This window comes from Haliotis rubra, unplaced genomic scaffold (assembly GCF_003918875.1).
Source record: "Haliotis rubra isolate DU_JTF1 unplaced genomic scaffold, ASM391887v1 Scf129, whole genome shotgun sequence".
NCBI classification, from domain to species: domain Eukaryota; kingdom Metazoa; phylum Mollusca; class Gastropoda; order Lepetellida; family Haliotidae; genus Haliotis; species Haliotis rubra.
The window spans coordinates 501,843-527,845 of NW_025765214.1; the positions used below are offsets into that span (position 1 = coordinate 501,843).

General features: G+C 40.3%; 1 protein-coding gene across 2 annotated transcripts in view; it reads right to left on the reverse strand.

Annotated features, from left to right (window-relative positions):
• LOC124266918 (orexin receptor type 2-like) overlaps positions 1-24,160 on the reverse strand; it is a 76,518-nt gene extending 52,358 nt beyond the window's left edge. The window contains exon 1 of one of the 2 annotated variants that reach the window (XM_046701763.1): positions 23,729-24,160. The gene's annotated coding sequence lies outside the window, so the exon portion shown is untranslated. Of the gene's footprint in view, positions 1-2,360; positions 2,526-23,728 lie in introns of those variants that run through there. The other variant, XM_046701764.1, reaches the window with a different exon arrangement.
• Positions 24,161-26,003: the final 1,843 nt, after the last annotated feature.

The following is a 26,003-nucleotide window of genomic DNA, read 5'->3' on the forward strand; positions in this document are numbered from 1 at the left end:
AGAGGCCACTTGCAGCAACAGAGATACATTGGGCACCTTCACAGTTTCAAAGTTGCTTATATGTGAACATTAATGTAACTCTCAGTTATCATAACCCGGGATACGTCAACGACATCTCACGACATCATTCATTCATTTCAGTGAAAGTATGGTTTTCGTCTCATATAACATGTTCTGTAACATATTTCTAAATTTTGTAAATAGAAGCGACGAAACAGTTTCCACATCCATAAGGAATCTCTGCTAAAAGCAGAGTCGATTGTACATTTGTGAGGTGAGGTGAGGTGAAATTGGGTATAACGTCGTACTTGAGAATATTTCGCTCATATGACGACGTGCATGCGTGTGTATGTGTATGTGCAGCTGCTTGTACTAGCCCAGACTGAAGCTGGTTTTATAGTGCTAGCACACTGAGATACCATGCCGCAGTGAAGCATAAATACCCCACTCAGACACATTATACTGACTCCGAGCCGACAAGTCCTTGTTGTACCCATTAATGCCGAGCGCCAGACAGGGACCAACAAGTACCATATTTTAACGTCTTTTGGTATGACGCGATCGGGGATCGAACCCGCGACCTTCCGCTCCCCCCTGACGGACGCTCTAACCACTACACCACGGAGGCGGTCCGTACATTTGTGACTACATCGCGATTATATATTTGTTTCAGCAATGTTACAGCTGCACGATGTTGTTGGCACATGCCCGTACACAGAAACACCCAGGATATACCTACTTTAAGTCTTGCCATTAATACATTCAATCAACAATGAAAATTAATCAAATTCCACATGGAATTGAGACTGTGACGAACAATTACGCTCCAACATTACTGTTACATTATGCAACATTCATAATCTATCAAAATTCAGCACGACATAAGCTTCAGCTCAAATAGGAGTTGGCTGAGCCAACAATGAAATTTAAATGGAGTTCAGGAAAGGTCACAGTGAGAAATATGGTAACAGCGATGTTTTCCGACATACGCTGAGGTTGGAATTGCAAAGTAATCAGCCAATTTATGCATTGTAGCAGGCCAGAAAATGATTCTGACATATTTGCGTGAAGAGAAACTCAAGTTAGCAATTGCATAACACGCTTGGGCATGTTTAATCTGTTCGGAAATTCTTTGAGTCGGTTTTGCTGCATATCAGATATCTACCAATTTAATATTTGACAAATCTGTAATCCACTTTCGCCTCTGGTAGCCTGGAAGTCTAACGAAAGGTCTCAGAAATGGCATATGTGTGCCATGTAAAACTGTGTAGCCATTAAATCGCGTGTATTCATTAGCTTTATATCAGACAAGGATATGGAAGTTGTGATGAAAATCGAAGGGTTATATGACCAATATTATGGTCATACAAAATCACGGTCTAATAATCAACACCCACATTAGAACCTCTTGATACCTTAGAATGTCAATACATATCTATGCATGCATGAGTCTGATTTTATGTGTTCGGAGCCTTTAGACACCTTTACTAAAATGATATCTTTTTAAACGGATATATACGGTAACATCCATCTTACAAGCAGGTAACTTACCTACCGTAAAACTAGTACGGGGGGGTTCAACCATTGGCATTGGTACTGCAAGGCTATTGTGTTACGTACTAAAATAGCGTGTTGCTCTATTGTTGGTTGTGGGTATATCTTGAAACGTGTGTATTTTTACATCATTTTGCAACAACCATAGATAGGTTAGATCAACCAACACGAACAAGATGTTCGTATTGTAATAATGAAACTATTTATATATTAGTATCACACCCATGGCTTACAGTCATTATATACCATGTTTAACGTCGCACTCAGCAATATTTAGTCAATATAAATATATGTCAAAAATCGAGTCTGGACCAGGCAATTCAGTGATTGACATCATAAGAAACGATCTATGCATCTGAAATACGATAATGCATCAACTATCTGATCCCGTCAGTCCAATCCTTTGATAATCATAGTCTCCTATTACAACAAGCATGAAATGAATACGACCTGGAACACAGGTGAGCTATGATATAAGAAGAAGGTATATACTGAAACTCAAACAGATGCAATAATATGTTACCAATATCTGCGTACAATGGAAGTTACTATATATTAATTGCGACTACCACGTCAGCTGCGGAGGTAATAAATGCATATGGCAAAGATGGGTAATGGCTTATGAAACTGATTATGCACTCTACATACATATTCAAAAATATTATATCATATATTACGCATTCAGAAGCTGTACAGTTTGATCGAGGGGTTTAGACATCGGCTTTGTGCCAAGTGCACTTCAGTAAATGATAGTCCGGAAAACACGTACCGTCACACTACCTAGCCACTGCTGGCAAGATACTTACAAGTTTTAACCAATGTATGCTCCAGAACAATTATCACTGCACGTAAAATCCAGGTAGGGAATGCTCATCACTCCTAAATGCACCATAACAACTGGGTACCACAGTCTCTAGGCGAGGAACCCTTGCTTGTATTAGCTACAGTTCAAGATGCGGGGACGTAAATGTCGATACTGCTCTCATTCCAGCGCTTCTGTACAGATTGTGTGCACATGTATGTGTTCTATTTAGGACGAAAACAAAACATACACGCACGTTCCCTACATGCTTACCGCGTTGTCATCAATGAACATAACAGCCCCAGGACGACGCAAGCATGCGCGCAAGTATCAACCTTGACATTTACTTATGAGTGAGTGTTTGAGTCTAGTTTAACGTCACTTTCAGCAATATTTCAGCAATATCACGGCGAGGGACACGCGAAAAGGGCTTCACACATTGTACCCGTGTGAGGAATCGAACCCGGGTCTTCTTTCGACAAGCGAACGCTTTAACCACTAGGCTACCCCACCGCCCCTTATGACTTAAATGAAGTGAAGATGTTACAGTTCATTAATCCTAAATGTAGCAAAGTTTGTTCCCCTAATAACGTGCTTAAGATCTTCATAAAATATACATATATTCCAAATACATTTTCTGGACAGTATTACCAATCGTATTGGCTCACATCGGATCAAACCGAATTTGGGAATTTAAAAAATTTCAATTTAAGATGTTGTAAAATTGTACATACATGCATGTTATTATTCGTGTAACTCCAAAGACAATCAACCAAGATGAGTTTCCATCAGGAGCTCCTCAGAATAAATTGCGTTTGTTCAAAAAGTGTTGTTGTAACCTGCCACATGATACAGAATGCTTTGGAGGAGATCCATGTACACGATAAGCCAAACATAGACAATCTCATCTAGATAACTGAAGAAGGAAACTTTGACAGAGGAGGTAATTTCATCGCCAACAAAATAAACTCTAACGGCCTTATCTGCCTCGGGATCCAGTGGTGAACATGAAACCGTTTTATAGTCCTTCATGGAAATAAATCGTGACGATTTGACGCTCTGCTAGATAAAGAGTCTTAGGTCGACAAAAGTAAGATTTGTAAATGCCATTATGTCAAGCATGCACCTCGCTGATAGAATGTTATGTACAGAGTGTAATGAAATGTAAAGAAATGAATAATGGTGCCTTTTGGGAGCCACAGTGGTTTCATTTTCGAGGAAGCTTCAGACAACATGATTGTTTGTTCTGCTTGTTGAGCGGAATTGTAAGGTGTCAAACATGCAATTTTCAGTCAAGCGTACTGTAGGTATGGCGATTCAAGAAAATAAGTATGGGTTAAAGGAATATAACGTCTACAAAAGTTGCAGTTCCCTCAGCTTACAGGCAAGAAGAATTGTAACCAATGTATGGGTACGAGCTGACTTGTGTAATCAGATCAGTAAAGAAGTAATATGTTTAAGAAAACGCATGACATGAACAGAAAATTAGACATCTTTTAAATTATGTCGTCATTTTCAAGGCATAAAAATGCATCATTAGTTTACTTTTAAATATATAATGTCGATTTTACTTCCATGTATATGGGAAGGGTATTTTCAGATACAGTTACAGTCGAAGACCCATATACACATAGTGGCCACTCAAAGCACTTGATATTTCAGACTCAGGAAATATATGCTCGTGAATTGCTCCTTCCAAAATTGATGTTAATTTTATTACACAATTATGTTTTACACAAGACGACAGCAAAAGGAAATACAAGAAGCAGCAACAGGACAACTTAACCTTTAAAATCCTTGTAAAACTAACAACAAAATTGATGTAAACGGTAATATCAGGGTATTATCGGTTCGTTCCATAATCCCCGAAATACCCTCGGTATGATACGATCTATTTTGAAACACGGGCCTCACAGGAAGGAGCAAAGCCGTCGTGTGCAAGTCTCGAGAAGCAAAGTTTATTTGGGTTGAGGGATATCCCTGCCATCTGGTTCAGTTCATTGTCAGATACAGTCATAGACAGTAAGCATGATATTTCTGGTAAATTACAACATGCACGAATACTTTTAGAACCTGCTCCAACTGATACGTGCTAAGTGCGACTGTGTATTCCACAGACACCAGAAACGGGTTGAGGAATCGATTTTAGAAGTAATGCCAACTGTTGACTGACAAGCGCGCAGTCATGTCCTCCGGCAGAGTGGAGTCTCACATGCTTCGCCAACACAAACTAGAGAGGCGTGCGCTGAAGCCAACACTAAGGCGCAGTTTGAAGAAGACCTTTCGTTGTGGATGCGTTTAGTTTTCACTGCAATGGTTGTATTATCGTACCTCGCACCTGACCTGTATTATATCTGCGTCAATGATTATTAGAAATAATGAAGTCGTGGCTTGCGTGCTGTCAATTTTATATCCTTGATGTGGTTTTGGTGGATAACACGTCTGGGAGCGAGTCATTCACAATATTCTTTTGTATGTATAATGAGCCTCAAGAAATGCTTACAGAAGCATGTTGGTCATACACATATATGCCAGGCAGAATAAGTCTTCTCAAGCCTTGAATGAATATATTTCTACCTCCATAGTATATTGATGCTCCTGACATTCTGTATGAGTGAGTGGGTATTGTTTTACGCCGTTTCAGCAATATCAGTTATACCAAAAAACGGGCTCCGTGGGGAATCGAAACCTAGTTATTGGCGTGACAAGCTAGGCTACCCCACTGTCCGATCTATAGGAAGAAGGTGAAGGTTTCTTAGGTTCATATTTCATCTAGTACTGGACAATTTAATCACGAAAAACATTTATCACTCACACTTGGGTTCAACAAGACATAGCAAGACAATGCTTTGTAGACCATCGCCATGCCATACGTTTTTATGAAGTCACAGTCAAATGACATCACTGATTTCTCTGCAACTGAAGCCGATTTAACGTACGTTTTACACTCAAGCCACAAGATTTTACCTATTACAAACAGAACGATTTGGCAGAATGATTTTGAATCTCACCCTCTTGTCTTTCACTTCAAAGGTGTTGATATATCTGATACCCGGATCAAGAAATTTTGTTCGAATTTTGTAACTTAAACAAGACACAGATACCATGACTGCCCATCCTAATTGGTACATAATAATACCAAACTGTCACCCACTGACAAATGAGACACATCTCCCGTTTCTTAGCCAAATGCCACTGTTCAGGTTCCCAGCGACGGTTCTCGTACACTTGTGACATGACGTTTGACTCTTTGGGCTTTTGTGCAAGAGATCTCGACAGTCCTGCATGGCAATCATTGCCCCAGGGTATCCTTTGTCTGTAAATTGATAAGGGAACGCTAGCAAGTATATATATAGTTCACCTGTTACAACTGCATGTAAAACACGCTGAGGATCCCTTGGCGCATCATTCAGTACACAGGGTTTGGGGATGAAGCTGTGTAAGAAAGGTCTCATTATGCCTATGTGCATTGAGTAGCTCTGCTGGGTGTTAACGCGATCCAATCTTTCTTCATTATGTTTATGGCTTTCTGTGAAAGCTGCTTCTCCTACTCATCAACAGTAAATTTCATGGCAATTGCCTGCATGAAAATAAGCATTTTGCACATGTCGGGATATAATTTAAACATACATATAATACTCTGATAATGGGTTCATCACTGTGCACAGAATGAGCAAGTAAGTAGAAATACATTCTTGGTAAATTTACTGCCGGTTACAGCCTTGTGCACTGCATGTATGTGTAAGTAGTGACTTCCCGCATCTGCATTCATAGGCACGTGAATCAGGAGGCGTCTGCATTGAAACTTAAGCGCAAGAAGACTTAAGCTGATGCTAGTATCAGCTTGGGTATCAGACTGGAAAACAACGTTATCTATCTACATAACATGTGAACATATGCCGATTACACACAGAGCAGAAACTCCTAAGGCATAATGGTGACAAAATGACGTCGTTTCTGTAGACCAACAGGGCATCCTTTACCTATGCAAGTTAGTAATCATGCATTTTGATACTGAACGTATTTCTTAAAATGACTAAAAGCGTAGCTATATAAACAGCACACTATTGTTGTGTTTTCGTTTGTTTTTGTTTCATTGATGTTTAACGCCGCACCCAATTTCCCAGTTATATGAAGGCGGTCTGTAAATAAGCGAGTTTGGACCAGGAAACCCAGTGATCGACATGACGAGCAACGCAAGTGGGATATGATGACATGCACCAAACAAGTGAGCCATCGTGACGACCTGATCCCGTTAGTCGACTCTTACGAGAAGGATTGGTTGCTGAAGATCAGTTTTAATCCTCACTGTTTTAATGCTATCATATGATAGTCTGCCCACCTCTATAACTTTTACAAAGTTATTTTGTCTTTCATCCCGTTGCTAATCAGCATCTGGTGTCATCGGATTATTGCTGACACAGCTCAATTTTATGTGAAATCGTGGATAAGATGTACAGATTGCAAAGTCAGAATAGAACCCAGGAATCAGTATCCACATTGTTTCGAAATGTGGTATGCTTGCTTTTCATCATCATATTGTGACATCGTCGAGTTTTATTCAGATCATTAAATGTTGCCGACATGTAGATGTAAGCATTAAGTATTCAAATATTCTTACTTGATGAGCGACAGTTAAAAACACTATCAAATACAAGCGCATATATCCATCTGATCGTAAATACATAATAATTGCAAACATTCCATTTCATTCGTTAACAGGGTATTTCTTTTGCGTATATGATTCCACAACCCACCAAAAACTTTCGTGGTCCCGTCACCCGATGTCTCCTTATTTGCTGTGATAGAGTGTGCGGAGCTGGTCTTGCATTGTTGCACTGGCGTGTGAAGCAGATTTCATTTCATTGTGGACAGTTTGTGATGCTATTATTGTTTATTAACGTATTTATGAGAACTGACTTAAATATATTTATATTTACTGAAAGTATAACTTGTATTATATTTGGGGTTACACTCTCTCAGTATATTACCGATTCTGGTACTTTTGTTACGGTGAGTCCCATCCGGGATTGAGTTGGTTAGATGGATGAGTGGGTTAGATGGCCGACTTTGTGTGCTGGCGATTAGGTGCCTGACTCTGAGAGTATGGGTTCAAATCCATAATAAAAGTACTAGACTATGTACTTTACTGAGAAAGTGTAGTCATAAATATAGCTAGCATAAATTACATTTGACCACTTTCTAAATGGCAATGTGTTTCCGTTACTGAAAGGTTGGCACACCCACCATTCTATACTTGCACCTCCCTAAACGTAAAACTAGTCAATTCTTAAGTATCTAAAATGATATTGTAAGATTCCACTTATATTCAAATTGAACGTAAAACATAAAGTATTACCCGTTGGTAGTGATAACACGCATCAGCAGTTAATTACCTTTTAGTTTTAGAATTATTTCTATTTTGCGACTTTATGACGTCACAGAAAATATCTTACGTACATTCACGACTGAGTACAAATGAGACTGTGCGTGTTATTGTAGACAGCGTCATGGTACACCCCTTCACTAATAGACGAACAGGTATGTGTTTTTACATATGCCCATTATTGCATTCTTTAATATGGGCAATACATCAAAATTGCGAAAAATATCCCGTTCTCCGTTCTTTTCCATATTGCTAAAATATGCCTTCGGTGTTATTGGTCTTCGTGCATTATATCCTGGGTATTACGACACATGAAACCGTGAAATTTTCCTTTAATATCAAAGCAACGTGGGAGCTTAAGAAAAGACTTGTAATGCCTTGATCGCAGAAACTACTTCTTTTCCAACACTGGTGAGACCGCTTTCCTCTCGAATTCTTCGACCTTCGTCCAAGCCATCGACGTTGAACAAGAAATTATTGCAATAAATCTATCAGACTATAAACACCACGTACCTAATTGACTACCTCTAAATACGTTTTCAACTCTTTTTCCTGTTCTTTTATATTAGGAATTTTTACGGTTTAGCCAGTATGATAAAACGCTATATTGCGGTAGAGCGTCCGTATTATAAGTGTTAATAGGATTTGGAAAGGCGTAAAGAATTGGTTTCTACTAAGCGTCATCACTTGCCAGCATTTGGCTTGATGGATAGGGAGGATTACGTAAATATTGTACCTCACAGAGGACTTACGCTGCAAGTTCTGCTTCATTAGCGAGAAGGCCACCCATCCGTTTTCTACTCAGACACTTGATTGGTTAATGATTTTACTTGATATGTATTGCAAGATAAGGGGCTTATTGACCCGAGTGTGACCATCTTTTGATCACCTAAAAGCCAGGAATCGCGGATAAACGAAGAACCTGCCGTCGTCATCTATTTTTACATTCTTTATAATTGCCTTTAGCTAGATATGATTATTGATGGAACGTTAACAGATGGCTGTCCAGACACGCTGTGCAGGAAAGGATGTGTTTCCGGATGGAATCTGTCACTGATTGACTTTGTACTAAATGACTGGAGCATGTGAAACTTTGCAACTGATATTCTAGTTGATATCAAAGATGTTGTCGAGTGAGTGAGTGAGTGAGTGCGTGAGACGGGATGGAATCTGTCACTGACTGAGTGAGTGATCGAGTGAGTTTAGTTTTACGCCGCACTGAGCAATATCCCAGCTATATGGCAGCGGTCTGTAAATAATCGAGTCTGGACCAGACAATCCAGTGATCAACAGCAAGAGCATCGATCTGCGCAATTGGGAACCGATGACATGTGTCAACCATGTCAGCGAGCTTGACCACCCGATCCCGTTAGTCGCCTCTTACGACAAGCATGGGTTCCTGAAGATTCATTCTAACCCGGACCTTCAAGGGTTCACTGACTGACCTTGTATCAAAGGAGCATATGAGCATACATGAGCATATGAACAGTTGCCACTGATATTTTAGTTTGATATTTTATGTTGTCGAGTGGATGGGTGAGTGAGTGAGAGTAATTTAACACCTCCGAACAACCTTTAAAGTTTATTACCATGTTGGTCAAACAAGCGATCACAGGTATGGTGATTAAGAAATTATAGTAAACATGATCAGAGTAAACCTTGGCTTCAAATCAGCACACTCCTCTGTTATTTGAAATCGTGTTCTTCCTTTGTATGGTCCTGTCAGAAGGGACGTCTGCGTTGATTGCCAGGCAATACTTACGTTTACCACGTAGATACGTACTCACTTTTATAGTAGAACTTAATGTGATTGTCAGATACTGTTGAGAATAACGTGTATTATGTTACATATATATACATTATTATTGTATTTTATATGCTATTTTTATATTTTATTAAAATCCATAATCGTGATGTTTAAGACGTTTTCAACGAATACACTCACTGAAAAAATAACTATAATAATGTGAATAACATCGTCCTGACCTTATCTTCCTCTCAGCTGGATATTCGAGTATAAATGGATGATTACCTTACCGCTGATTATAGGTGAAAATAGTGCGCTATAATGTTAAAGTCACTTAACTGAAAATAAGTTGATAAGATTTTCGGTGTGGTACGATGTGACAACTGACAACTAAATAAGTTAACTAAGCAGTTAATCGAAATTGACATGCAACGGTTCTTATTAGTAACCATGCAAATGTTATGCAAATTGTTGGAGATCGGCTGCTGCCGGTAGAGCAAGGCACGCGTGCCCTCTTCCCAAACAGATAGCGCCATTTCTGATTTTCAGTGGCCCATTCCTGTTTTTTACCACGCATTTGCATTTTACGCCCAGTGGAACCTGTTTCGGCAGATGTGCATCTCTGGCGTTAACGTTAGCTATATTGAATCATTACACGTTACCTATATTGAATCATTACAATGCTTTGTTAATTCATAAATCAAGGGGCACACTTAAGAGAGTAGTTTTTTTGTTATGGCCGTATGGTAACGATAAACCTTGATGTGTTACCCGTGAAGATCGGGGATAGAATTGGTCTTCAGCAACCCATGCTTGTCGTAAGAGGTGACTTACATGACGAGGTGGTCAGGCTCGCTGACGTGGTTGACACATGTCATCGTATCCCAATTGCGTAGACCGATGCTCATAATGTTGACCACTGGAATGTCTGGTCCAAACTCGATTGCCGAATAGCTGGAATATTGCTGAGTGCGGCGTTAAACAACAATCAAACAAACAAAACTTGGTTTAATCAAAGTCGTAAACGTCTACGAATTCATGCAGTTTTAGTTTACCCCTCCAATACTCTCACACACTATAACACAACCAAAGTAAAAGTATTCACACTGACTCGTGAAGAGCCGGGTTACAACTTCAAGAACCCTAGGTGATCATAAAAGGTGACTAACGGGATCTGGTGGTCAGGCTTGCGGGTTATGTTGTTGCATGTCATCGTGCCCACTTGCTTAATATGCTGTCGATCACTGGATTGTCTGTTCCAGACTCGATTATCTACATATAGCAGGGCGATTGTTGAGCGAGTTGTTGAACAGCAAACAAATAACCTAATCTCTCTCATAATTAACACCTAAGGTTGGTAAACGTAAAGTTACATTTTGTGACGAGGACCTTGAAAGGTGTAATGCTAAACGATACCTTAATGCTTCATGTAACTTGGAAGTAAAAACATGATACATATTTCTTCATATGTGACCTATAGTGTGAACACCACTTTGTCAAGACAAAGTTTGATAACATGCACAGAAATGAGATTTGGTCGTACATGAGCATCACCTATCAAAGTACACGTATTATTAAATTACGTCTAAACAGTGTGACATTTCATCCCGATTTTAATCATCACACCTTCAGCAGCGTGACGTCAGTCCAGCGGACCCGTCAACGGAGGTGATCCGTAAGCTCAGACGTTTGCATGCGGTACAGCTTCGGGCAATGTGTCAAAAGTTGGCGCCACCAAACTTCTTTGCATCTTAAGTTACAACCGGAAATACGCAGCCTTGTAATTAGCACCGGCATCCGTATGATCTTTCCGCTGTAGCCTATTTGCAAACATCATGCTTGAGATAAGCTTTATGAGTTTCCATCAAGTAAATGAGTGTACTTGGTGCTATTTATTATGAATTATGTCTTTTTAGTGAAGGTAAGTGGCTCATATTGCAACATTACATTGCAACGCTTTCAGCACGTACATGTCTTTTCAAGTTTTGAAATTGTTGACACGATTCAGTTTTTTAGTGAAGATTATGTGGAATTTTGCTCGGAACTCCTTGTTTATGTTTGCTCCTGTATTTAATCCTTTTAGCCAGTCATTTTATCAACGTTGATCAGCTAGGTCAAGACAAATATTTTATCTCATTACTGGTAGATATGCATTGAATTGTCCTGGGATCTATACGCAACCATCCACGTGCCACGGTTCCTACGTGTATGCCAATTTCAGACAATGCATATACAAAATTTAATCCATTCGTTAATCCATCTGGACTCCATCTCACTGCTAACCGATCTTTCGATTCGTGTATGCTGATATCCATTTTCTCTGTTGCATACCCCCCTGTTTGTCTAGTTTTCTACCTACTGACTTACTATCTATCTCGGTATCTTCTCTCATGGTCATCCAACCATCCATTATCTGCTCAAAATTATCATATTCTGTCGTGCCATCTATATTTTCATATATAACTACCAATGTCTTATTTTAACAAATGCTCCTTTGGACTCGTGTATGTCAATTCACTGCTTGACTATGAATTTGTCGATACCTACAAACTGACCATTTATCTTCATGTTTCTATTCGGGATCGGGTTGTCAGGCTCGCTGACTTGGTTGACAGATGTCATCGCTTTCCAACTGCGCAGATCGATGCTAATGCTGTTGATCACTGGATTGTCTGGTCCAGATTCGATTATTTACAGACCGCCGCTATATTGCTGGAATATTGCTGAGTGCGGCGTAAAAATAAACTCACTCACTCGCTCATGTTTCTATTTGAACTGTCCATCTGCCTACCTTCTAGACCATACTTTAGACATATCTTTCTCGTTGGTCCTCTTTCTCGTTCAATGTCTTTTCAGAGGCTATGCCCAAGTACTACTAACACTCCTTCTACCATCCATCCCTATGCCTGACTCTCATATGCATTCAGCTAGTCTCACCGTTACCCCATTACCTTCTAGCGGCTATAAATCCACATGCTTTCTTTGCTGTGATCTCTCTATCCGGGAACCATCTATTCACCCATCCATCCAGCTGACACCGTCGCACCTACCTTGGGGATCCTTGTTATGTGCCATCATCATCCACACCCTGATAACAATAATCCGCGCCCTGCTCACGATTATTATACACACGTTCATTATATCAGTACGTGAGCCACGTCTCATCTCCCAAAAAGAAGTTAATTGCATCATTAAGGCATACGTCCAACTACCGCAACTGCGTTCCAGGCAAGCCATATCAATACATAATACCATACCTTTGTTCAGAATTCAGTGGGTGGCAAACGTATGACGTTCATTATTGAGAGCGAGCATAATGCATATCTCACTCTCCAGTGCAACGATCGCCTATTCTCCTTTGCGATGAATCAATGAAGAAGTGTTGGTGTGGTATTCAACAGTGAACAGTTGGGCTTGGCTGTGATGTCTCAACAAATAGTTGTTTCTTTAAATATCCAAGTGTGTCACGATATACGAACACAAAGAAGTAAATGCATGTAAACACTAATTGCGTATCAATGAAAAACGTAGAGAGAATAGACGCGAGATCTTGAGTTTACTTGAACAAAATATTCACAGCAATGCATCTTATTTTAAGAAAGGAAGATCTAGAGAATGTTGTACCTATATTCGTCAGCGCTAGAACACGTTTAAAATTTAACGGATAGATTTTATCATGTCTATTTATCACCTGTTACCAAAACTAATTATCACCTACATGTACACCTTGGGGCACGTTTCTATACCTTCATTGGAAGATGCCCTTGACCAGATCGTATCGTAGGACATTTTCTAGGCCAAATACAAGCAATTGTATGTGTTGTTAAGCTTCATCGAGTCCACGGTATTATAAATGCACGTGTCTTAAATCCAGCATGTGTGTTATGACTTACATCAAGGAAAGGTGCCTTCGTACAAAACACTGTATAACACATCATAAGTCTATGCTCCGGTATGATAGTTCCGATCACCCTATCTGGACTCATGTACAACTTGATTCAATTAGGCATATTTAACGACAATCAAACACTGGACGTTTCTCTAACCCACACCCACAGCGGTGAATTACCTCAGCCCCCCATCATTGATGGCGGTAGCATTAGTTCTACCAGTGGAACAGCTTCAGGAAGTGATGAAGAATAAGGATAATGTTTATGGATATACAACTCCTTTATTCTGTACAGGCGACGTTTCGACATAGATTCTAATGTCGTTGTCAAGAATAAGGAAGTGGTGTTGCCCTAAATAGTGCCACCATTCTTCATCTCCTCAACTTCTAGAATGCCAGTCAAAGAATTCAGAAAGTAATGTCTACACACAACGATGTTGGTCGTTGGGAACACACGCCATGACATGAGTTTAATTGGGAAATCTCTCACTCTCCTTTTTCGAAAACGATATCTTGAACAGAAGGAGTGGCGAGGGTCTTGTCAAGAGTAGATTACGAAAATATCCCAGATAGGTAAACTGATAGAGTGTCTCGGTGTCTCAAGAAAGCACTTCATTATGAAGTGGCAAACTAGTACACATATCGGTAACAGGATGTCTCAAATTCCTTCTGAGGGCGACGTGGCCAGGCTGCATCGTGTTTCTCGTGTATATAGTACCCATGTTAGATTTGGAAGTTTACCAACACGTTTATGCACGGTATTTAGTTTACCAGGTGTAGCCATCATGTCTGTCGATTGATGCCATACATACATAGTTTTGAACGAATAGCTACTAAAATAAGCTCTGACAGTTTTCGAAGAGTCAGATTAGTATCCTTACTTAGTGAGAATCACACTAATTGTCACAGTAAAGTAAGGAGTGTTCTGGACTATCTGTACCATTTGAGTGAAGCTGAATCATGAGTATCTTCATGTAGATTACACTTCAACGAGGGGTATTCTTGACTAGTGTACAGTTAACTAAAAAGGAATGTCCCTTACTATATCCATGTGCATTAAACTAATTACGCGTAATTACTACTATGTAATCCATGTCTATATAGATCAACAATACAGGAACACAGGGAATAATCCTGACTATGTTCACATGTTATTAGTAACACAAGGAGTTTCCTGACTGAGTACATTACACCACCACAAAACGTCTCCTAAGGTGTCTTACATGTTCAACCTGAAGAGTTTCCCCGACTATCTATATGTTGCCTGAATATATGCATGTACAATACACTAACTCAAAGTGTTTCCCCGACTATCTATATGTTGCCTGAATATATGCATGTACAATACATTAACCCAAAGTGTTTCCCCGACTATCTATATGTTGCCTATATATATGTTGAATATATGCATGTACAATACACTAACCCAAAGTGTTCCCCCGACTATTTACATGTCCCCTGAATATATGCATGTACAATACACTACCCCAAAGAGTCCCCACTATCTACATGTTCTGCGACTAGCTATGTGCATGTATACTAGCCACATAAAGAAACTGTGCATTGTCAAAATACTATCCCAGTTGATAAGTACGATAACAATGTCAAAGGTACATATAAACTTTAATGGAGGGATCATGAGACCATAACAAGTCGGGAGAATTTCAATTGAAAAGTCAATCACAATGACGTCACGAGTCCACAAGCGGGACAGGGGTCAAACGACCATGTCACAAGCTCAATAACGGGTATGTCCACCATCGGCATTGAGAACAGCAGTGCATCGACGACGCATAGAGCCTATCAAACGTGCAAGGAAGGCTTGTGGGATGTCACGCCAGATTCTCTCAAGTTCTGTTGCAAGGTCAAGGACGTTATCTGGCGGATGAGGAAGACGGCGTAGACGTCGATCCATCTCGTCCCAAACATGCTCTATCGGGGAGAGATCCGGTGAATTTGCAGGCCAAGGCAGTAAGTCAACGTTGTGGTGTTGCAAGAAATCCATAGCAACCCTTGCCGTATGAGGGCGGGCATTGTCCTGTTGGAATGATAACCCAGGGCCATGACGTTGCAGAAAAAGGAATTGCCACAGGTCGAAGAATCTGATCCCTGTAGCCCACACCAGTTAAGTTGCCCTGAACAATCACCAAAGGAGTTCTTTGGCGTGCTGTTATTCCACCCCAAATCATCACGGAACCACCACCAAAGCGATTTCTCTCCAAGACACAGGACTGTGCATAACGTTCTCCCACGCGTCTATAGGCACGTTGACGTCCATCACTATGGGAAATGTTAAACCTGGATTCATCTGTAAAAAACAACATTTCTCCACCAAAACAAGGGTCTGCGGACATGATTTCGGCACCACATTCGGCGAGCGTGTCGATGACGTTGTGTCAGGATAGGCCGTATGGCGGGACGTCGTGGTCTGATCCCGTGATGACGTAAACGTTGTCGAACTGTGTTGGGGTGGATACGGCGAAGTCCTGGGATGGTTCGGGCAGTCATCACTGCAGTCTGAAACCTGTGGCGAAGATGGGTCACCCTTATCCATCTGTCCTGTCTTGGCGTTGTTACACGTGGACGTCCAGAACGTGGCCGATCGATGATGTCATTTGTGTTCTGGTAGCGTCTCACCAGTGAAGAAATGGTGTTCCGGTGGCAGTGGAAATGTGCAGCCACTTGTCGTTGAGACATTCCCCCACGGACCATCCCAATGGCCTCATGACGTTGTGCAGACGTGAGCCTTGGCATGCTATGCGTTTCAATAGCCGTTTAAGTTTTTGAACGATCGCAAGGGCAGGGGTTGAGCTTTCCAAAGTGACAGTATTGTGTGGCATTCATTTGCTCTGTTTCTCTTTCCCGGAATGCACGTGCAACAACGTATTGCACGTCTCAAGGACGAACCCACTGAAGTCACGGAACGTGGCACGTGCATGCATGTTGGATACATGTCACTTATCTCTGAGTTTAAATCCTTATGCGTCTACACAGGTTTGATAAATTTAGATTTTACATTTTTGTATGCACAGTTTCTTTATGTGCCTAGTATACAATACATTAACCCAAAGAGTTCCCCGACTATCTACATGTTCTCTGACCATATGCATACACTTCACTAACTCCGAGAGTATCCCAGGGTCATTGGCAGATCTAAGGAGGGGGTTCAAACCCCCCTGAACCCTCCCTTCGAAAATTCCTGGATCCTCCTATGTCCCTGAATATCAGTATGTACACTATACTAACACAAATGCTTTCCTTGAATGACTTCATGTCAAATGCACAACCTAAAGAGTTTACCTGACCATGATCAATGTTCCAAGCACTAACGTTTGAGTATTCCTGACAATGGTTATGTTTACAATACACTTGATCAAAGCGTTTCTCTGACCGTTTCATGTATAATACACGTAAAGTCGTCAAAGGCTACATGTAGGTACAGTATACCAGCACAACGTGTATCCAAGACCATATTCAGGTTCAATACACTCACACAATGAGTTTCTCTGACTATGTTCATGTGCAATATACTTACATTATCTATACACTCGCGGAAAGCGTATTCCTATGACTGTTTAAGTAAACTCAAATGTCAGCAAGGGTCTATATCGTTATGTACAATAGACTACCGCAACGCGTATCGATATGTGAAATATACCATAGCAAGGACCATCTCAAAGTATGTTCTATCCAATACTGTAGAGTAGACCTATCTCCAACATCTGCATGTAAATACGCCATTGGATTCAATATCCATGAATACTTTCATGTACAATAATATCCTGACAAAAGGTGTAACCCTGACTGTCTCTGTGTTCAATATACTAGCGCCTTGACTATAAGCCTGCATCAGCCGTACTGATATCAAGTCTGTCCATATAACTATGGGTTGGAAATTGACTTTACATGTCATGTTTTTTTCCGCCACGCCCAGAGAATGTATTCAGTATCATAATTATAAAGTCGTTTCTTCATTATGAAATGATGCTCAACCAAACCACAATACCGACATAATGGATCGCCTGAACATCATCTGTTTGTAGCCAAACATGTATAAAAGACATTACTACACATACCTCAGCTTCTTGAAGAGATGTTTATGTAGAACTATTTTTGTCATGTTTTTATTCATAAATTCGTGACATGTGTCTGCATCTAAAACGTCCTATCGACGTCTTACATAACAAATCCCATTAATATGGAAGCTCCAAAATTGTCTTGGGATCGAATCCGACCAAGCTTGATGCTGACATGTGTTATGTGAGGACAATACTCTCGCTCATGAGTTTCACCAATGCGAACCACAACGACCAGAGTATCTGGAACGTAACCCCTCACACAACCCTCATCCACCGCAAAGGCGAACCCCTTTACAAAATGTACTTGACTCCTAAGAAAATATCCCAATTGTAAAGGCTGAAATGAAATGTTCCACCAACAGAGAAAGGGACGACTGATTAAGGAGTATTCCCATTCAACAGCGTCATGAGAAATAGAGCAGAGACGTTGATAAATAAGGAACCATTGATCTTTGTGTCCTTCGCACAAGGATGCCGAACTGAACCCAACATCTTGTCCCCCAAATAGAATTAGTCCCGCATCACCAACATCCATCCACAATGTACCATTTGTCACGTGCAACACACTCGGATAATAAAGCACGAAGTATTAGACATTTGCGTTTAGTTTCCTATTTCGATCATCATTTCAGAACCGATGCGTCCTTAAACTCGTGTATGTCATGTCTGTTATGACAGTATATGTTCTGTGAATAAACACAAAGGTCAGCCCCTCGCGTAAGCCCATTTATACACACTCGTTATATACCATAAAGCTAAGACAACTGTCCTAATTAATACTGAATACGTGAAACATGAAACATTTGTACTTTCAATATCGGACAACCCCTGTCTATACACTGGTGACACATCTACTATCGCTGGGACCGCCTCCGTGGTGTAGTGGTTAGAGCGTCCGCCCGGAGAGTGGAAGGTCGCGGGTTCGATCCCCGACCGAGCCATACCAAAAGACGTTAAAATATGGTACTTGTTGGTCCCTGCCTGGCGCTCGGCATTAATGGGTACAACAAGGACTTGTCGGCTCGAAGTCAGTATAATGTGTCTGAGTGGGGTATTCATGCTTCACTGCGGCATGGTATCTCAGTGGGCTAGCACAATAAAACCAGCTTCAGTCTGGGCTAGTACAAGCAGGCGCACATACACACGCATGCACGTCGTCATATGAGCGAAATATTCTCAAGCACGACGTTAAACCCAATTTCAACTCACCTCACTATCGCTGGACACATAAAACCTTTACAAACAGTTGGTTGGTTGTTGTTTAACGCCGCACTCAGCAATATTTCATCTACATGGCGCAGATCTGTAAATAATCGAGTTTGTCACAAACAGTATATCCCGATAAAAAAAGAACGCAACTGTAGTAAGCAAAGAATACATTGATGGCCATATATCAATAATCATTATTTCTAAACCAAATTGCTCGCGTTTCGTGTATGGTAAAGTATAGGGATTACACAAGACATAACCGGGATACCTTTTGGAAACGGCAATGCTGATATGAAACTTGAACCTGATCCTGAAATCGACAAATGGATATGTATAATCATATAACCTACATCTATTAAAAATGATATGGTACAGGGTACAAGTCACAGATCTCACCTGGCTGCAATGTGTACCCCGTATGTATCGATACTTATTACACGGGGCTCCGTAGTGCGCCGTGAAGAGATCCGAAGCTTGCGTACCCCAGAAACAATATTGTCAGTTCACCGGTTCTGGGTTTTCGGTTTTCGGGTTCGTCAGTACCAAACCTGTGCTTGTAGGTTTCACCAACGTACATGTCTGAGACCTGCATCACTTCGAGCGTTCCAACATCATTAAACCGACAAACCTTGATGTATTTGGACTAATGTTCAAAGCGACCTAAAACCAAACCTCCCTAACTCCGACGTTTGGAACTAGAAATGTTTTCTTCCCAAGCATTATTCCCAAGCATTATTCGCTCCCATCATGTCAATTATTTCCCATTTATAGTTAATATGTAATAGGTATTTGTCTTGAAATACCTAACTGTAATTGTAACAGACGGAATTTATAGAACATTTATACTTCACCACAGGAACGTCCAGGTACCGATTATGCGTTGCATGGAAAGGTACTTATCTTACCGAGAGAGGTAAAGTACGCATTACGTCAACACTCACTCCTTGCTTGAGAACGGAAACGTTCGACAAGCCCTCCAGTCGTAAACAATGGCCTACTTTATAACTTGACTTACATATACTCCTTGAAGTAAAGTTACGCACCATGTTGTATACACATACATCCGTAAAGGAACCCTTAAATGTAAGTTTCAAGCCATTTAATGTAAAGAGCTGAACATGGTATGAGAGCGGGATACAGGGGATGAGAGGGAGTTGCTGGCGATGAGAATGAAATAGGGTAATTGGTTATATATTCTCTAGGTTCTACAAGAGAGATCACTTTATATCAGTCTCATACAAACGGATTGGGACTATATTAATGGCCCTTTACTCCACGTTTAGTAGAACTGAATACTATCTCAGACATCATAAGCGTGGCTACTATAAACGCACATAAATGATTATAAATGAAGAGTAATACACCTAGTTAATGTTTCACTGATTTGACTGCTGATACAAGTGGCCATTCATTACGTCAGGAAAAGCGATTTCTTACAACGATTCTTACATACCCTTGAGAGCTTTAAGCTGTTTTCATTGCTGGTGTCCAGTACAATATTCATAGTGTCACAAAACCAGAGCAATGAGACCTACATGTACGTAATAGAAGTAGAACGGGCGTCTATTCACGCGGAAAGCTTTAGTGGAATAAATACAAGTTCTTTTGTTGTGTTACCAAGGCGAGTCCCAAGGTGATCATAAGTCACTGACCGTTAATATTCTGGGAGAGTGGTAAGGCCGGGGTGGCCTGTCGTATTGTTTATAGGCGGAGGAGGATTTCTTTGGACGCAGACTTTTAGATCTCGTATTTCAAGTAAATGATGTATCCTTTTACATAACATATTATCCTATCCACTTCCCTCCAGGGTAAAGTTAGCCCAGTTGTCTAAGGTACCGCAATTCGCTGTGCGGAGATGCCTCTTTCCAGCTTTCTAGAAACCTGTTATCTTGGGTTTGAATCCGGATGGGCGTGATGGGGTAGCCTAGTGGTTAAAGCCTTCCCTCGAACACCAGAGTTCGATTCCCCACATGGGTTCAATGTGTGACGTCAATTGCTGGTGTCCCCCGCCGTGATATTGCTGGATTATTGCTAAAAGCGGAGTAAAACTAAACCTCACTCATTGAATCCTGATGCATGTTTCGAGATTGATAATCAGCAAACCCGTTTTCCAGGGTTGTTTAAAGTGTGAACCATCTACATGTCTTCCACATGAAGATGTCATTCACTGAAATAACCGACACACTGGTCAAAGCGCCGTTTAACTCTGTATTTATCCATTAAGACTTAGTATTGATTATCCACATCGTAAAGCATCTACTAGATCGTGGTATCATTCCCGATGTCAGTTGTTTAAAGCCTTAATGACCACGCTCTGCATTGATTTCCCACAAGGAAAAAATGTGTGTGATGTATTTCTTGAATGGAGTGATATAACCTGAGTCAAAGTGGTGTTAAAACAAATCAAGTATTTTGGACCATTTCGCTTTATCTTCCACTTTCTTTCATTAATATATTATGGTCCTCCACCAAATCAAATTTTCGGATTCATCAAAGGTTTATTAACTGCGAAATTAACACGTGTCTAGACTCTTATGCATACATACATAATACATAGAAGTATATCACCGCACTTCATCTTTCCAATTGTTGTGTTTGATTGTGAACACCCTTCGGGGACCAATATTGTCAACTGGTTGAGTGTTAGGTCGGACACGCCGGCTAATCCCCATGAACCCATTACACAACCGACAAGAATAGCTTTACCAGGTGTTGATTTCATTACTCTTTGTCATTGCGCATCTGTTGTTCCTTTGGGGAAATGAGCAGCCCATGTATAATCAGACTTACAAGAGAATCTTAGTGATTTCTAGTAATCGCATAAAGAGCTACAAAAATCATTGCATTATCATAACTTTCTACTAAAAGCAATGTCCAGTAGATGATTCCGATGTATATCCTGAGAATGAGTATTATGATTCATTGTCAAATATTGATTTCACTAGGTGTTCGAGAAACCGGTGAGGGTACCCAGCCCCACAAATAACACGCGTAACAAACACATGCAAGGGCAGGTCAATTGTGCACCCGAACACGGTAGCATGGTATATGCCAAATTAGGGTATTGCATCGGATATAATATTTATCACCGACACATCAAATTTGGAATGTCCTCAACATGTCTACCAGAAAACGTTTGAAATAACTATTGAGCTGGGAAAATTACCCCCTGGGCTTGAATATCAATATTATTTAGCCTCCAAATTGGCCGTAATGATTATAAAGACGATATAAATTTCCTCTTCACAATGTCCCATATTGCACAGTGTGAAGCGGTATAAGCGCTCCATATCATTGATCTTGGCGTCATAGGCTTACGTAATGTATCCAATATAATTTAAGCACCTTGCACTGTTATGCATGACATTCAACTGTGACATGATAAGTTAAAGCCACCATATTTGGGTTATGCTGTAATAAAAATCAACGCGCTGTTTCTGGCGGTTAACAAACACGTAAATGTATACTTAGAAATAAAATTGAAAACAGCGTCTATGTTCTATCACACACAACTTCTGACCGTGTTGTTTGTCTGGGATACAAGCAATAAACTCCAGACATGCCCATCCCTGAGCATGTTTTCAATAACAGCCACATCTGTAGCAAGACGTCATACACCCAAGTATTGCCTGGTATCTTCAACTCTTTAAGATCAAATCTATTACATCCGAGGTTTATTTACAAACTGGTTTACCCTTACACAAAGTGCAAACCTCTTGAGAATATATTAGCAATCTGTTTCGACTCCTCTGCTAAACAAACCCCATATTGCTGTTGTGATTAGCTTTAGACTGAAATACGTGGAAACCCATTCAATCACGTATATATATGAAGTAAACGGTAATCGATCTTTGGCTTCTACTTTTCCCCCTTCAGATAACTGATAAGAGATAACTGAGAACACACCCTGAGCAATCAGCGGCCTATATGATAAATGAAGCTTTCTTTTGTTTAATAGATAGCACACGTTATTCATTAACTTAACATTCTTGTGTTTTAATATCGATGGTAAGATACGTAAGTTAATCAGTTTCTTAAAAGTGAGGTTCACCACAGTATGGGTGTAAAATGTATCTCTAAAAACCTTTGTGGAATATGAGTATGCAATGAAGAAAGTTGATATATTTGGAAATGACTCGATTTTGATGCTTTATATGTTGTTTAACACCACACTCAGCAATATTAAGATTGGTATGGGCTGCTGAAGACCAATTCTAACCGGACCCTCACAGGTACGATTCTAATACTGATTTATAACAGAAGTGCCAAACCCAGTCATTAAAGAACAAGAGACTGCTTTATTAGGGTGAAAGAATGAAGACAAGGTAAAATATTGATACTAGCCTTTATGATAAATTTAACGAGAGTCAGGTTTCGCCTTGCTGCCAAATCAAACGGCCGGAGGGACGTTTATGACCATCGTTTACAGCACCTGGACGCTTACACCGTTAAACGACTCTTTGATCGCTTCTTCAAGCACTGGAGGGAGGGTTATTACAGCACCGATGGGCCACGAAGTACGATTAATATCGAATTAAGTTTATATCCACACAAGTAATGAACCATTAAGCACGTGATGAAAGTGAGAAGGCTTCATTAGTAATTCGGGGTAGTAAAATTTCAATTAGCACATGGGTATAGCAGTCAGATATGACAAGGTGGTGACTTACATTTAACATTATACTCGCTTATGTATCACACGTACTAGAAAGATATATACTAATGAATTCACGTGCGTGATTAGTTAACGAGACCCAGGTCACGGATTGAATATTATCGAATTATGTTCTCTAGGATAACCTAAAAATAGTCACAGTTGGTAACAAAGTGTATTAGTGTAAAAGTGTAGTATTAAAACAAAATCAACAAATTACGTTTTGACGAGCTGATGAGAATACATGAGCTGGTATTCCCCATCTAAGCATATTTTTGTCGTGGTCATACACTGAACCGTCTAGAAACAAAGCATTATTTCTTTTGAAGTTTCCGTACAAATACAAATTCTTGTTAAACTTGTAGATCTGAACATTGAGGAAGTATATACATTAAAAACTCAACCTACCTCAGTTTGCAAGAAGTTTTCATCGCGAGGAACACACACTTCACAAAGCAAATGCCTGTAACATGTGTCTTGAGATACGGGATTTCGATCGAACAAGGATAGTACTGTGAGGCTTCGCACGGGAGATGCTCGCTCACCAATATCTATCCGCCCGGGAAAAATCCACCATACCGTGCACGTGTTTCCTGGTGCTATCCCGACACGCTTTGCAGCTTTACAATGTCTGGGTAACAGCATGCCGTGAATACTATGAAGAGAGAATATACAGCTTAGAATGTTAATCAGGGTTCAGCCATTGGCCAACGAAGTCGCTTGATCTAAACTCCACGTGGAACAGAGCGAATGAGAATTTATTGCCGAGGCGGCGGGTTGAGGGAACCAATTCAACGTTTGGTGATATTTCCTCCGGTGACAGACTTTTGTTGTTCTGGATGTTTCGGGGCTGTCCATGCCTGATAGGTATTCGTGTGTCAGCTGTCACGTCTTGCTAATTAGTTGGCATGGTCAGTAGTCCAGGTGACGAACTTCAGCTGCGGCTGCCTTGTGAGAGAAGCTCTCCCTCGGCACGCTGTTCTTTATGAAATTTGTTAGTTCTCAATGTTCTTTTGTCAGCTGATATCAGAAACAAAGCTGGGACCATGAATCGATTCACTGTGGTAATGTTATTACTTTCGCTTGGAACAATTTATAAAAGCAGGATGTGATAGAGATGGGTACGTTTTCTACATAATAGCAGTACATACTAGCTAGATGTATGCATAATGAATTTACGATGCTGAATCAAACTTCGTTTATGTCCAGCAAAGTTCCAGCAGTTCCAGCCTTTGATGTTTACATATTACAACCTTAAATATTCCTTTCCAAAGTTGTTTTTATCTTAAAGATGTGATGATCATTTCCAAATTTCATGCATCGGAGTCAAAACTGATGTCTGCTGCAAGTCCCTACTTTCACTTATACTATCTGTTCCCTAGAGTTATTCAGGTGAGCAGTTGACTTGCCTGTGCATGTGTTTGTGACGAATGCCACCGATAGGGTAGGACACACTCACCCTGAACACCTGGCGTCATCGTTGTTTGATACAGATGCATACACGTGTGTCAGTGATAGAGTCGGAATCACTTTTAGTGAGTGTGTCATTTCGATTTTACGCTGCTTTGAACAGTATTTTAGTTATATCAAGGCATGCCAAGTTAAAGCGTTGCAGGTCTCACATTCCACCTTGGTGAATCCTACGAGCACCTGTAAACACAGAAACATATATAATCGGCGCGAAACAAAATTCAAACCTACGTAGATTTGTTTTGTACACAGCGAATTACAGATGTGCCCCCGACGCGTATTTATTCAAAACTGTAATTATTTTTAAGATTATGTAATGCGTTTGGTCACTAGTATTTATGCCCTGCATTATACGTCTTGGAGTGAATATATTTGCAAAAAATCCCATTCGCTAAGAGATTAGACTATTGATCATTTAGAGTGAACCGTCATATGAACACATATCAAAAACTAGATATTTGTTATTTAATTATGGTGGAACTGAGAGGCTTAACCATTAACCTGTTTCATTTATATCACACGTGGCAGTACAATGGAACCACTTAAGTTATGAAGCTTAAGTCATCAGAATGCCTTAATATATTAACATGTGTAACAGTTTGAGGTCTCATCTATCTTAAACAATAACCTACATAAACCTTTTAACAAACATTGAATTTTCTTGACAAGCATTCCTCATAAATTCAACACCGCTTGTAACCACACACAATCGCGATTGATCTTGCAATGTTTTATAGCGCAGTAGTAAATATTGTAACAGACTCAATTACACACGTCTAAGAGGTTTAATTAATGACGGCTGGATCCCTAAGGTCGATGCGAAAGAATCCATTAATCTTCAGGCTTGCCTCGACAAGATATTTGCTACTTCAACAGATCTATGTAAGTGCACATAGCACATATAGAAACTTGTCGCCTCTAATATCTGTGACTCTATGGCTACGCTCTTATCGTGAATCTAAGCAGTTGGTTGGCCTTGTACTTTCGATGACAGTGATTTAGTGAAAGTGCTGGCAGGCAATATTGTTTCGACTAAGAACAATGAACATCCCTCTGTAACAGCAACTGGATTATGATTCCTGTCCTGGGGAGGGTTTAATTGGGTTTAATTCCAATTTTGAAAATTTATCAGTCATTTGATGATATATTAATGTGAAATGATAAGACACTGCTGGACATGTTTACGTGTGCCTCTTTGCGGTGGGGTAGTGGT